A 12,174-nucleotide genomic window follows, 5' to 3' on the forward strand; every position below is an offset into this window, starting at 1 on the left:
CTGAAAGACCACTGAATCCAACTATCACCTGCCACTGTGTGCAATCCCTCGTCGTAGCACTAGAAACCTAGAACTTTCCCCATTCATTGTCAATGGGAAGATAAATGATTAAAAATGGCAATTAAAAAAAAACGAGTGGACCGATCAGTTAGCTGTACACAAGCACACCTACACAGCATTAGGACGGACCTGTTACCACTGCAATGGAACTGATATTGTGAGAACTGCGGGAGTACATACGGTCAGAAAAACGACCGGAATAATAAAGAACTGCCATATATTTGATCTTATCCTCCCTGGTTCTGGTAGATTGTCTGCCATGCCATGCGGCTTTTTGAAGACATGAAGATGAAATGGAAGAAATGAGTGCAGATGTTTCCTTCAGAATAGCGGCCTGTCTGTCGATAATGAGCATGCGTTTTTCTAGTGCTCCTATGCAACAGTAAATGCGTGTTTGTGATTAGGCTATTCGAATCATCCAAGTTCTTTCTAAAATGTCTTAGGATATAATAAACGTCTCATGATATTTTTGTTTCATCATATTTTCGGTAAATCAAATTTGCGTATAGCCTGTCATCATGGTGCAGTGTTTCGTCGAGTCTTCCTCATTGCTCACTAGATTTAAAATCCCTTCGTCAACGAATATTTTCGTCATTAGTTTCGTTGATGAGATTAACACTGAATAGAACTTGCTAATCCTCTGGTCTCTCCATGTTGTGTTCATAGTCTTAACATAGCCCTCATTACATATTGTTTAAGAGTTTGTTTGATCTCTGTGAATTAGCAGGGGTGGCGGGTTGTCCCCTTGATTACAAATAAAGGAAAGAGCTGAAATGGTTGTTCATTACAGAATATGAAAAGGCCTGTAGTGAAAAGGCAGGAGGGAAATGAGCAGGGTTTCTGGATTTGAGAGCTATAGCTGATGTTTGTGTCATGCTACCAATAAAAGTTGCGGTCGCTCGAGTCTTTACTCTTTGTTGTCATGGTGACAGGTGAACCAGTCTTGGTGTAACTGTACGTTCACACTGTGAGCGGCGAGAGCGTCAAAGTGACCGGAAGTCATTCATTTTCTATGAGAGCCAACATCTTAAAGCGGCGAAGAGCATCGTGGCAAAGGGTGTCGCGGCAAAGGGCGTCGTGGCGAGGGTGGTTTGGGCGCCAAAATACAGTTGAAGTTCGGTTAACTTTATGGTAATGAGATATGATGCGGCAACCAATAGGAATTTGGAAGTGCTCCGCTCTAGAGAATTTTAGAGAACACAACAGTATAAACTATTGTTCCCACAAAAGTTTTGGTCCTAAGCAAAATGGAGGAGAAACTGATTATATCTGTGGCGGTTATGCACAAACGTTAGTGTTAATTAAAGACCAAGGCTAGTAAATGTGTCCTATAAACTCCATGCTGGAATTTGACCTAGCCTAGCATTAACGCAAAAGACACACAACAAAAAAAGCTTTTAAGTAGTGTTTTTAGTTAGTGTATTTTGTTACGAAATATGTAATTAGCATTGTGAATTTATTTCTGTCATCGATCGATTTCTCACCTTCACATTTAAAATATCTCATAAGGTTAACTTATAGCCTACTGGTGGTCAGTCAGCACAAAGATACCGCTCGACCTGTTTGTTTGCTTTATAGCCCCTTTAAAAACATTTGCATAACCAAGCTTTCCAAAGGAAGTTGTACCCGCCTATTTCATCAATGTCAGAGCGTCCACAGTGTTCAACAGCATTGTTGGCAGGGAGGTTTGAGCGACTTTTGACGCTGTCACCGCTCTCAGTGTGAACGTACAGTAAGGAGCATATTTTGAATGTGCCACTTTGTAAGGAGGACTGTGAGAGATGGTATGAGGACTGCAAGAATGACTTCACCTGCAAAGAGGGCATAAGGGCTGGAACTGGACCACAGGTGTGTATGCGTGTGTGTGCGTGTGTGTGTGCGCGCTGTCTTTCTCTCCCTCTCCTCCTGCTTATCTCTCTGGATCTGTGCAACTGATGCGGTCTCCTTCTTTTTCCCTCCCATTACCAACACCGCCCCCTTCCAGGGAGCAACCAGTGTCTGAAGCCGCTTCAAAACTTTTCAGCGCAACCAGCAAAAAGCCTCAAAAACTGTGAAGTGAAAAATGAAACATACTAATGGGGGGGGGGGGGGGGGGTTTGACTACAAGTAATAATGATAGTTAAATAACTTTATTTGTATAGCAACAGGCATAAGATAGATCATAAAATCCGATAAAATACAATTAAAAATAAAGTTAAAAAGGAGAATACGTAGAATGCATAAGATCAAGCAGAATTTTAAAAATATTTAGTGAGCTGGTTTCCTTGATATCTATAGGTAGTGTGATCCATAGCTTTGGGGCGTAATTAACAAAGGCTGCCTCCCCGATTTTCTTTTGGCTATTGCTGAAAATCTCCCATAAACCAGCAGCAGGTGATCACAGTGTTCTAGAAGGCACATACTTAACAAGGCAGTTAGCAATGTAGCATGGTCTGAGTCCATTAAGGGCTTTGTGTATGAGGAGGAGGACCTTAAAATCAATTCTAAATGTCACAGGAAGCCAGAGCAGAGCAGCTAAAACTGGACTAAGGTGCTTGGGTGTAACCTGCAATAAACCAGTCAGGGCTTCAGCTCCCATACCCTTTAAAAGCCACCTGCACTGGCACCTTGGCAGATTGCTATTACAAAGACGGACTTTGTAATAAACTGGATGAGAAGAGCGATTCGCTGCCTCCACTGTCTCCCAATCCTCTGTCCAATCAGGTACTCCATTTTCCAGTGACACTGTGACCTGACTGTAGAACAGGTTTTTGTTTGTATAAGCGCAGAGGCTTTCAGCTGCATTCAAAATAGCAACACACCAGCAACACGCCTGACCACACCTCATTTTAAGACCAACAGCCCAGATGGACGCAAGTGCATTTGTTATTTAAACAACATGGGTGCTGGACAACTGTGTCGGTCTGCCGCGAGCAAAGACACTTGTGTTTTGGTTTTAACACTGACTTGCACTAGCCATGAGATATAGCCCTTAGCGTCGTTCAAGTTAAATGACAGATTGCTTTAAGATGACAGATTTTAAATGATGCTTTAAAAAGAAAAAGAATGAATTACATTCAGATATCAGGTACTTCCATCTATAGGAACTGAATGATTTTACTTCATTAGCAGGTTCAGCACTGACATTAGCGTCTTAAGTGTCACAGGACAATAATAAAGTGAATGACCTCCAGTCATGTCATATCATATCATTTTGGTTTCTCCGTTTCATATAAACACCAGCACCAATAATACAAACAACAACAACAACCCCAATGACTATACCAGCAATAGCACCACCACTAAGACCATCACTGGTGTCCTCAGGAGACGTATGTGTATCTGTGAAAGAGAAAAGAGAATAGTGTCATTTTATTATCCTCTGACAATGTTTTTGTAATAAGGGATGAAAAAATAGGTTGGTTAAAACTGTGAGAAAAGTCAGTTTTCAGAAGCACTGAGAGAACACACTGTTTTCCATTTACACACAACTCACATTTCTCAAATACATTCTCCTGTCTTAACTTTTAAACAATAAAGTCACACGTCATGAGGGCACAAGTTTTGTCCCTCTGCGACATGTGACTTTATTCTGAAAGGAAGAAAGGTCTAGAGTAACTGAATAAACTCATCAAATATTGTTAACTATGTCATTACTATTGTAGGTGTAATCCTAAATCACCTAAAAAAAATCTGTGATGCTGCGGATGTAGTGGTTTGGCACAATCACAAATGCCCGATAGAAAATTACAGTGATTTTACAGTAACAACTCTTTACAATTTACAATTTACAATTTAGTTATTTGGCAGACACTTTTTACCAAAGCGACTTACAATCAGTGCATCAGTCGGATTTCTTTAACAGGAGAGACTGTGATCTGATAAAATGTGATTTGACCACACACACTGTACAGTGTAAACTGTGATTTGACCACACACACCGTACAGTGTAAACTGTGATTTGACCACACACACCGTACAGTGTAAACTGTGATTTGACCACACACACTGTACAGTGTAAACTGTGATTTGACTACACACACTGTACAGTGTAAACTGTGATTTGACTACACACACTGTACAGTGTAAATTGCTCTATAGTCAAAACCACCGTTCTCCATCTCTACAGTCAGAAGCCTCACTGTCCTGCTGACTTTAAACAATAATAAATAATTGAATAATAATATTATGTAAATGGAATGTTAATAAGCAGGTAGTGAAAGAGCTGAAGTAAACTATGATGTTAATAATTAAAACTGTAAAAATGTAAATTGTTTCTCTAAAGGAATTTATGAAACAGATGATGTATTTAAGAGAGAAAATAAATCAGAATTATACACTTAAGGGAGAACAGTTCAGTAAACTGAAGCAGGTAGTGAAAGAGCTGAATTAGACTATGACTGCATAAGCTTTCGTGTATCTGATTTAAAGCCACACTTCATTTAATGAGAATCTAACATGAATGAAGCTATTTATGTAAAACATAATCTGAAATAAGAGTCAGTTACTGATATAGGGATAATATGGAACAGTTTAACACAGTCTCTGTAAAGTCATTACTCACCAGACACTACAAGAGTGACTCTGTCTGTTATTGACTCATTCTCAGTTTTATATATGGTCACTCTGTATTCTCCACTGTCACTCACAGTCAGATTCCACAGTTTTAATGAACCAGTGAAAGTGTCCAGTGTGATTCTGTCTCTGTAATTAGGTTCAGGAAAGATGTTGCTCAGAGCCGAGGAAACTATTTTTGTGCCATTTAAAAACCACCAGACGAGTCTAAGTGGTTTATCAGTAGGTTTGATGGTGGTGTTGATCCAAACACTTCCTCCTATTGCTCCATACGCAGGTCCAGGAGACAACACCACATCACCACCCAAACACACACCTGAGGAGACAACACCACATCACTACACAAACACACACCTGAGGAGACAACACCACATCACCACCCAAACACACACCTGAGGAGACAAAACCACATTACCACCCAAACACACACCTGAGGAGACAACACCACATCACCACCCAAACACACACCTGAGAAGACAACACCACATCACAACCCAAACACACACCTGAGGAGACAGTGCGTGAGGGGAAAAGCAGACTTCAGAATGTGGGATGAAATATTTACAGATTAAAATGACAGTGATGTCACTGTCAAAGTTTAAACAACACAAATACAGAAACATATTGACAATCAATCAATCAACAGACTGTACCAGAGATCAGAAGTAAAATGGGGCATATGTGGATCATCATGGCCACTGAGCGCAGGTCTGACAATGACGTGCTATGACAAACACGGAAATGCAGGTAATGCAACGCACAAATAATTTAAACCTATATGTAAAGGATTCAGATTTTTTCTCTTTCCTTTTTATTCTTTTCTAAAACATAAACTCGACAAAAATATGTAAGAGTCATCCTCAGACTGAAAACAAAACCCTATACTTCTCACGTATTCTCCTCAACACAGCAAGACACAAGCAGATGTACTTACATTTCGTCGCAATGCTCTAGCTTTCATTTTCAATCTTACGGACTGGTTTAATGACAGTCTGTTGCAACGTCACACGTCAGTAAAATACAAAGATGCTGGCCAAGCTCTGTCATATTGTAATCCAAATCAAGTTTTATCTCATGATTTTTCCATGTGAACATTTCGGAGTTTATTCAGTTTATTCTATATCGACCATATCGACCATCGAGTCTCATTAGATCACATCCAAGCTTTACTACGGAATTATTTAAATTTGGGTTTTTTGTGTGTTTATAGTGTAGGGATAGTATTATTGCAAGTTATGTACAGCAAATTGCATTAAATATAACAATTGCATTGAAAACATGACATGTAGAGTAAATTCCTGATTCAGACAGTATTGACATGTTGATCAGCGGAAGCGCATTGCATTCACAAAAGAAAAAAAAATTGACACCTTAGGATCCCGTAATTATGAAATGTAGCTGCTCGATTTGCGGCGCCCTCTGGAGGCAGGCACACGTTATTTTACGTTTTCCAGCAAGCGAATTTTTTAAATGTGTAGTGTGGCAGGGGAGGACTGTCTGGTCGATACAACGTTCAGGTAGCACTTCTTTTATGAATATTAATGAGTATTCCCCTGTCAAACTACATTTTGAAAATTCGCCTCTGGAAATGCCAGACACTCTTCATGCGCAAACATTTTATGGCACAACAAACGCACAATGTATTCATTCAGAGAGGGAGCCTTAGCCTGTAATTCTAATAAATTACTGTACTGTGTTGTTCTGCAAAGATTCAATGTAGCCCAAGCACGACATTCGCTACTGGCGTTAACTGTTTATGCACTTTGCTATAAGCCTAACTGTTTATCAGCAAGGACGCACAGTTCACTTCAGGATTGAAAACCACCAAACTGATACAACGTCGCAATATCAACGTTGATTCGATTTTCAAAATCAATACTTAGTTCAATGCTAATTCAGCGGCGACGCCCTTATTAACATTCATCCTGACATTGAAATACACAGCGAGGAATTACTCAAACAATTCGATGCGACCTGAAGAAGGAGAGTAAACTTCATATATGTAGGTCAGATTTAATTATGTATTAATCAGTCTCTCAGCTCTCTCTTGATGTGAGTGCGTGAGTTGCGTCCTTGGATGTATTTTTTGTTACTGCTCGGGTACCTGTCGCCATCTCTCGCTCCCCGCCCCATTTTTCTTTTCAGATTGCTGGCGGGTCACGATTGGCTGGGGAACATCCGAGGGAAGTTTAAAAGACGACGGCTGCGCAGGACACATCTGGGCGCGGAACCTCCTGCCAAACTCCTGCTGCCGCGTCTCTAAGTTTTGAAACTATTGTGACAATGATGCGGACTCGTGAGTCCACATCCAGTGAAATTTGTAAATAGGTGTAAATAGTGCATTTTCGTGTTGGTTTTCTTTTGTGTTTGCTTTTTTATGGTCAGCGCACGTAGGGGGTGGGTGCCATTTCCGTTTAAAAGTATTTTCTCCTGTTTATGTTAGTTAGGGAGGAAAGTTGAGTTTGTCTTTATGTTGGTATTCTTTTGTAGGTTATTCCCTTTTTCCTATTAGTTAGATGTGTTTTGTTTATTGTTTTGGCCTGGCTCACCCCCGAAGTCTTTTGTGCTTGTAGATAGTCATATATATGGTAATGAAACAAAAGCGGACTATTTTATATCGGTTTCGGTATTGGTGTTTTTTCAGGTTCACTCGGGTGGCAGGAGAAGGAGGTTTCTCCCACTCATTTATGTTCACCCCACACTAGACGGGGTCGTAACAGTAATATTTAAGTAATGTGTGTGTTTGATAACGTGTCTTACACTGAACCTAACCCGAGTCACACATTCCTTTCTATTACTCAGACTGCTCCAGTATACACACCCATCCTCATGACACACATTCTTTTAGACTGCTCACTGTGTTTAGACACAGGATACACTTTCAATGCCTCCACAAAACACTTTCACAAAACACTTTCAGAGTGAGTCATTGCGCCTGTTTTTTTTGTTTTTTTTTAATAATTATTATTATATTTTAAGCTCTTACAGCTCCGTTTTCCTCTTATTTCTCAAAAAGTTTCCTTTTCTAGTGGTCTGGGTGCAGGGGGATGTTGTAGTTCTTAGTTAATTAAATTATTTTAAATGTTCTCTGAATTGATTCCAAAACATAGTCTTTTTAGTTCAGGTAGTTCTGCTAGAGCAGTGAGGGAAGCTCCAGATGTTCTCTCTGTAGGAGAGAGAGAGAACCACTGAAGGTCACAGCTACTGCGATCATTACCCCTTTTCCACTGCCGCGGTGCCGGTGCCGGTGCCCGATCGAGCTTTTCCACTGACAAAATACTGGTGCCGGAGCCGAAAACTGGCACCGGCACGGCACCACAGAAATGCTGGTCCCAAAAGTTGGAACCGCTGACGTCAGAGGCTATGCAAATAAAAACCACGCGAGAACCAATCAGTTCAGCGTTTGATACGTGACGTTCTTTAGTGAGGCGGGAGTAACAAAAAACGTCTGACCAAGTAGCGGTAGGCTAAAGGATATTTGTAGCATGAAAATATGTATATGATTAAAAGATGCATGAGTAACAATTTGTGTCTACATCAATACGGGCTGTTGTTTACATGTTACATGAACGTAGTCGGACCCAGAGTGGTAGAAAAAGACACTCTCTCTCTCGGCTCTGGCTGGTGGAATTAAACCACTTCATGCAGACCTTCATTTAAACACTCGTTTTAACTTTTGAGCTAGGTGACAGACTTACTATTTTCATGAATTTTGCCCCTAGAGCGAAAAGTTCTGGGACAAAATTCGTGAGGTGTTTCGCTGTGTGGAAGCCTAGCGTAAAAGTAAATTTATAAAGAGCAAGCAATGCGTTCTGTCCGACATTATTTTTCCCCACGGAAATTACCCAAACTTTCGCTATGTAGCGTTCGGTTCCCAAACCAGTGGAAATGCGGGCCGGTTCTCAAAAGGCACCAAGGCAGCACTGGCTCCGCACCGGCACGGGCACGGGCACGGGCACCAGCACCGTCGTAGTGGAAAAGAGACACATGTGACATGACACGACACCGGTAGTTCACGGCGTTTATGACTTCCCTTTGTTCGTTTCAAATCTCATTCACGCGGCAAACGCCGAGGAAAAAAGCATCGGAGTTTATAGCTGTGCCAGCGGTGATAAAATAGCCAGTTAAGACGGGGGTGGTCTAGTGGATTATAATATCAGGGAGAAGTAGCGTCTTCAAAAGTCTCCTTATGGCGACGTCGGAACAGAGGGGGAACTGAGAAGTTTACGGAGGTAATTTATACAATGTGTATGTAAGAAATCCTTTATTTATAAATGTATTTACAGCTACTGTGCATATTTAATGGACGTAATGTTATTTATTGTTGCCGTTAGGCTACCAACACTCGCGTCGGCCCTGCCTAACCGGACAACCAGGGCAGACTACGGAAATTAAGGTAGTCTGGTTATTTATATGTATACTTGTCTTTTAAACTTCCATTTAATGGGCTTGAAGCTGATTATGTGTTTTATTTCTTTTTGCTTTTATTTTTGTTCTCCAGATGTAACCACTGTTTTTCCCACCGCGGTTTTGCCACACACACTAACTAGGCTAAGCCTACTCATTACATTATGAAATGTATGGTAGGCTAGCAGAGTACCAGGCGCTCACTAGCTTTTAGCCTGTTGCAATAGTAGAATTATGAACCTGTAAAACCACCTCCACTTTTTGTTTGGTATTTTGGCGAGGTTTTCTTTTCTTTTCCTTATTTTTTTGGTCTATGCTGTGGCTGAGGGGTGACTTGTAGGGGGAAGCACGTTAGGCCTTTGCACTTAAGTGTGCTGTGAGTTGAGTGACTAGTTTGGCTCCTGTTTGATGTGTAGTGAATAGCCTGTGTGATTTGGCTCCTGTTTGATGTGTAGTGAATAGCCTGTGTGATTTGGCTCCTGTTTGGTGTGTAGTGAATAACCCTTGCCATTTGGCTCCTGTTTGATGTGTAGTGAATAGCCTGTGTGATTTGGCTCCTGTTTGATGTGTAGTGATCTGCCATTGCGACTTGGCTCCTGTGTGGTGTGTAGTGAATTGCTAGAGAGGTTTGGCTCTCCTTTAATGTATGGTGAATTGCCCATGTGGTTGCCTTATTGCAGGTTATAAGTGTAATCCCCAGTCTTTCCTCTGGGGGATCTTAGCCACAGCTGACCTGTTGGAGCTCACCTTATGATTTACTCTATAAATCTGTATTAGGCCTAATTTCTTTCCTTTTTTTTTGTTTCTTTGTCATTTCTGTTGTGTTTTGTATTATAAATAAATATATTGTGACTTCATAATTCTGAGCCCACATTTCAGTTTGAATAGTAATTTATTAAAGTGAGTTAATTCTGGTACACAAGTCTCCTCTCTTCCTTTATTCATTTAATTGAATAGCTAAACCTGTGGTGAAAGTACTCCTAGTGACATTGGGTGGGTGACACATTGAAAACATGACATGTAGAGTAAATTCCTGATTCAGACAGTATTAACATGTTGATCAGCGGAAGCGCATTGCATTCACAAAAGAGAAAAAATTGACACCTTAGGATCCCGTAATTATGAAATGTAGCTGCCTGATTTGCGGCACCCTCTGGAGGCAGGCACACGTTATTTTACATTTTCATGCAAGCGAATTTTTTAAATGTGTAGTGTGGCAGGGGAGGACTGTCTGGTCGATACAACGTTCAGGTAGCACTTCTCTTATGAATATTAATGAGTATTCCCCTGTCAAACTATATTTTGAAAATTTGCCTCTGGCAGAGAGCGAAAGAGAGAGAGAGAAGAGCCACTGAAGGTCACAGTCTGATATTGAATACTCTGGAGATAATACTAGTCATACGGGGACTCAGTGAAACTGTTGAACTAATTTCTAAATAAAATATGACTTACCGGTCACATCTCGTGTGCTATTGTCTTTATTTTTTTAACTTTCATCAGTTTTCTTTATCATCACTTTGTACTCTTCACTGTCACAATCACGCTCAGTAACACTGATGAACCAGTGTGTGGGTCCAGTCTGACTCTGTCACGGTAAACTGGGTCTGATCAGCAGATGAGGTAAGAATGGGTGTGTTTAATATGAACATTAGTTAATGAATAGAGTCACATAATGGAATCCCACAGTATAACAGACTGAATGTGAACACAATACAGGTTAAAAGTGTTTTATCCATGTAAATGTTATCCATGGCCTCTTATAAAGAAACACATCTCAATTAAATTTTTTGACATAGGCCAAACACTGTCTCCTCAGGAGTCAGGTTTGAGTGTGAACTGTTGGGTCTGTTTTCTGGTCTGTCCTGATTAACACTTTCATTAACAATAAAGTATTTAAGCAGTGAAGAAGTACACACTTTCATTCAGTGCTGTCAACACAGCAGAAGACGTGAATGGACAATAAACAAATTGAGCTATTTATAATTTAAGAACATGACAAAGTCCAGACTCCACTTTCCTAGTTAATCGATACACAATATACACACACTCATTTCTCATTGTTCTTTATGAGAAGACCTCACACAAAGACACTACAGCCTTCTTTCCTGTTCTGTTCACTGTTTCCTGTTTACATTTTCTTGTTCTTCTCCACAACCCCCAACCAGTTAACCTCACACCTCACCCTTTTTCTCCATCATGTTCACTCAGGGGTCAGTTTTTGAGGGCACATGGTACAGGGTCAGACCCTCATTCAACTCCACACCAGGCTGAGTTCTGCAAGATGTGGGATCCAGTGTGTGTCTAAAACATCCTACAAGGATTTTGCTCGGTGATGAAGCTGTCACTGCTGACTGGACATGCTCTTTAAGGTTACACTTTATAATGTGATATGCAGCTAATCACACTAGATATCAATTTACCATTTAATCTGCAGATAATCCCACTGGGAAATCACTGTTTGCATTCAGATAATCTCATTTTATAGACTGAAGATTCTTTATTGCCATGTGTAACAAGTACAGTGGAATGCTTGCTCTCCACTCACTTCCACAGTATCATTTCTAAACGTGAATTCTAAACACAAAGTAAGTACATAATAAGTACAACTAGAGATGCATTTCAACCAGAAAATGCACATGTGATTGCACATCAGCATCGGTTTTTGAATGGGATTCCATGACTGGCTTGTGCGCTGTGTGCAAACCCTCAATGTAGAGGAGCCGTAAATCTTTCCCCATTCCTTTTAATGGGAAAATAAGCGATTGGCCCGTGCAGTGCAGTGTAACAATAAATGATAAAGTGGCCAGTGTAGTGCAGTGCAGAATAATGATAAATGATAAAGGGACCAGAGCAGTGCAGTACAGTGAGAGTGCCTGCATGCTATGAAGGCGAGTTCCCAGCGCATTTATAAGTCCAGTAACTAAAGAATTAACAGTCTTGTAGGCACACTGCCTGTGGGTAAAAACTGTTCCTGAACCTGCTTGTCCTGGCACAAATGTTGTGGTGCCAGCGACCAGACCGCAGGGGGGAAAACAGTTGGTGCCCAGGGTGACTGTGGTCCTGTATGATGGAGCTGGCCTTGTTCCGACACCTCCGAAGCCATGGTGTGTTTATGCCTCATTTCCTAAGGCACCGTAGGGAGTAGAGGCGTTG

This window comes from Chanos chanos, chromosome 9, assembly GCF_902362185.1.
Source record: "Chanos chanos chromosome 9, fChaCha1.1, whole genome shotgun sequence".
In the NCBI taxonomy this organism is placed as follows: Eukaryota; Metazoa; Chordata; class Actinopteri; order Gonorynchiformes; family Chanidae; genus Chanos; species Chanos chanos.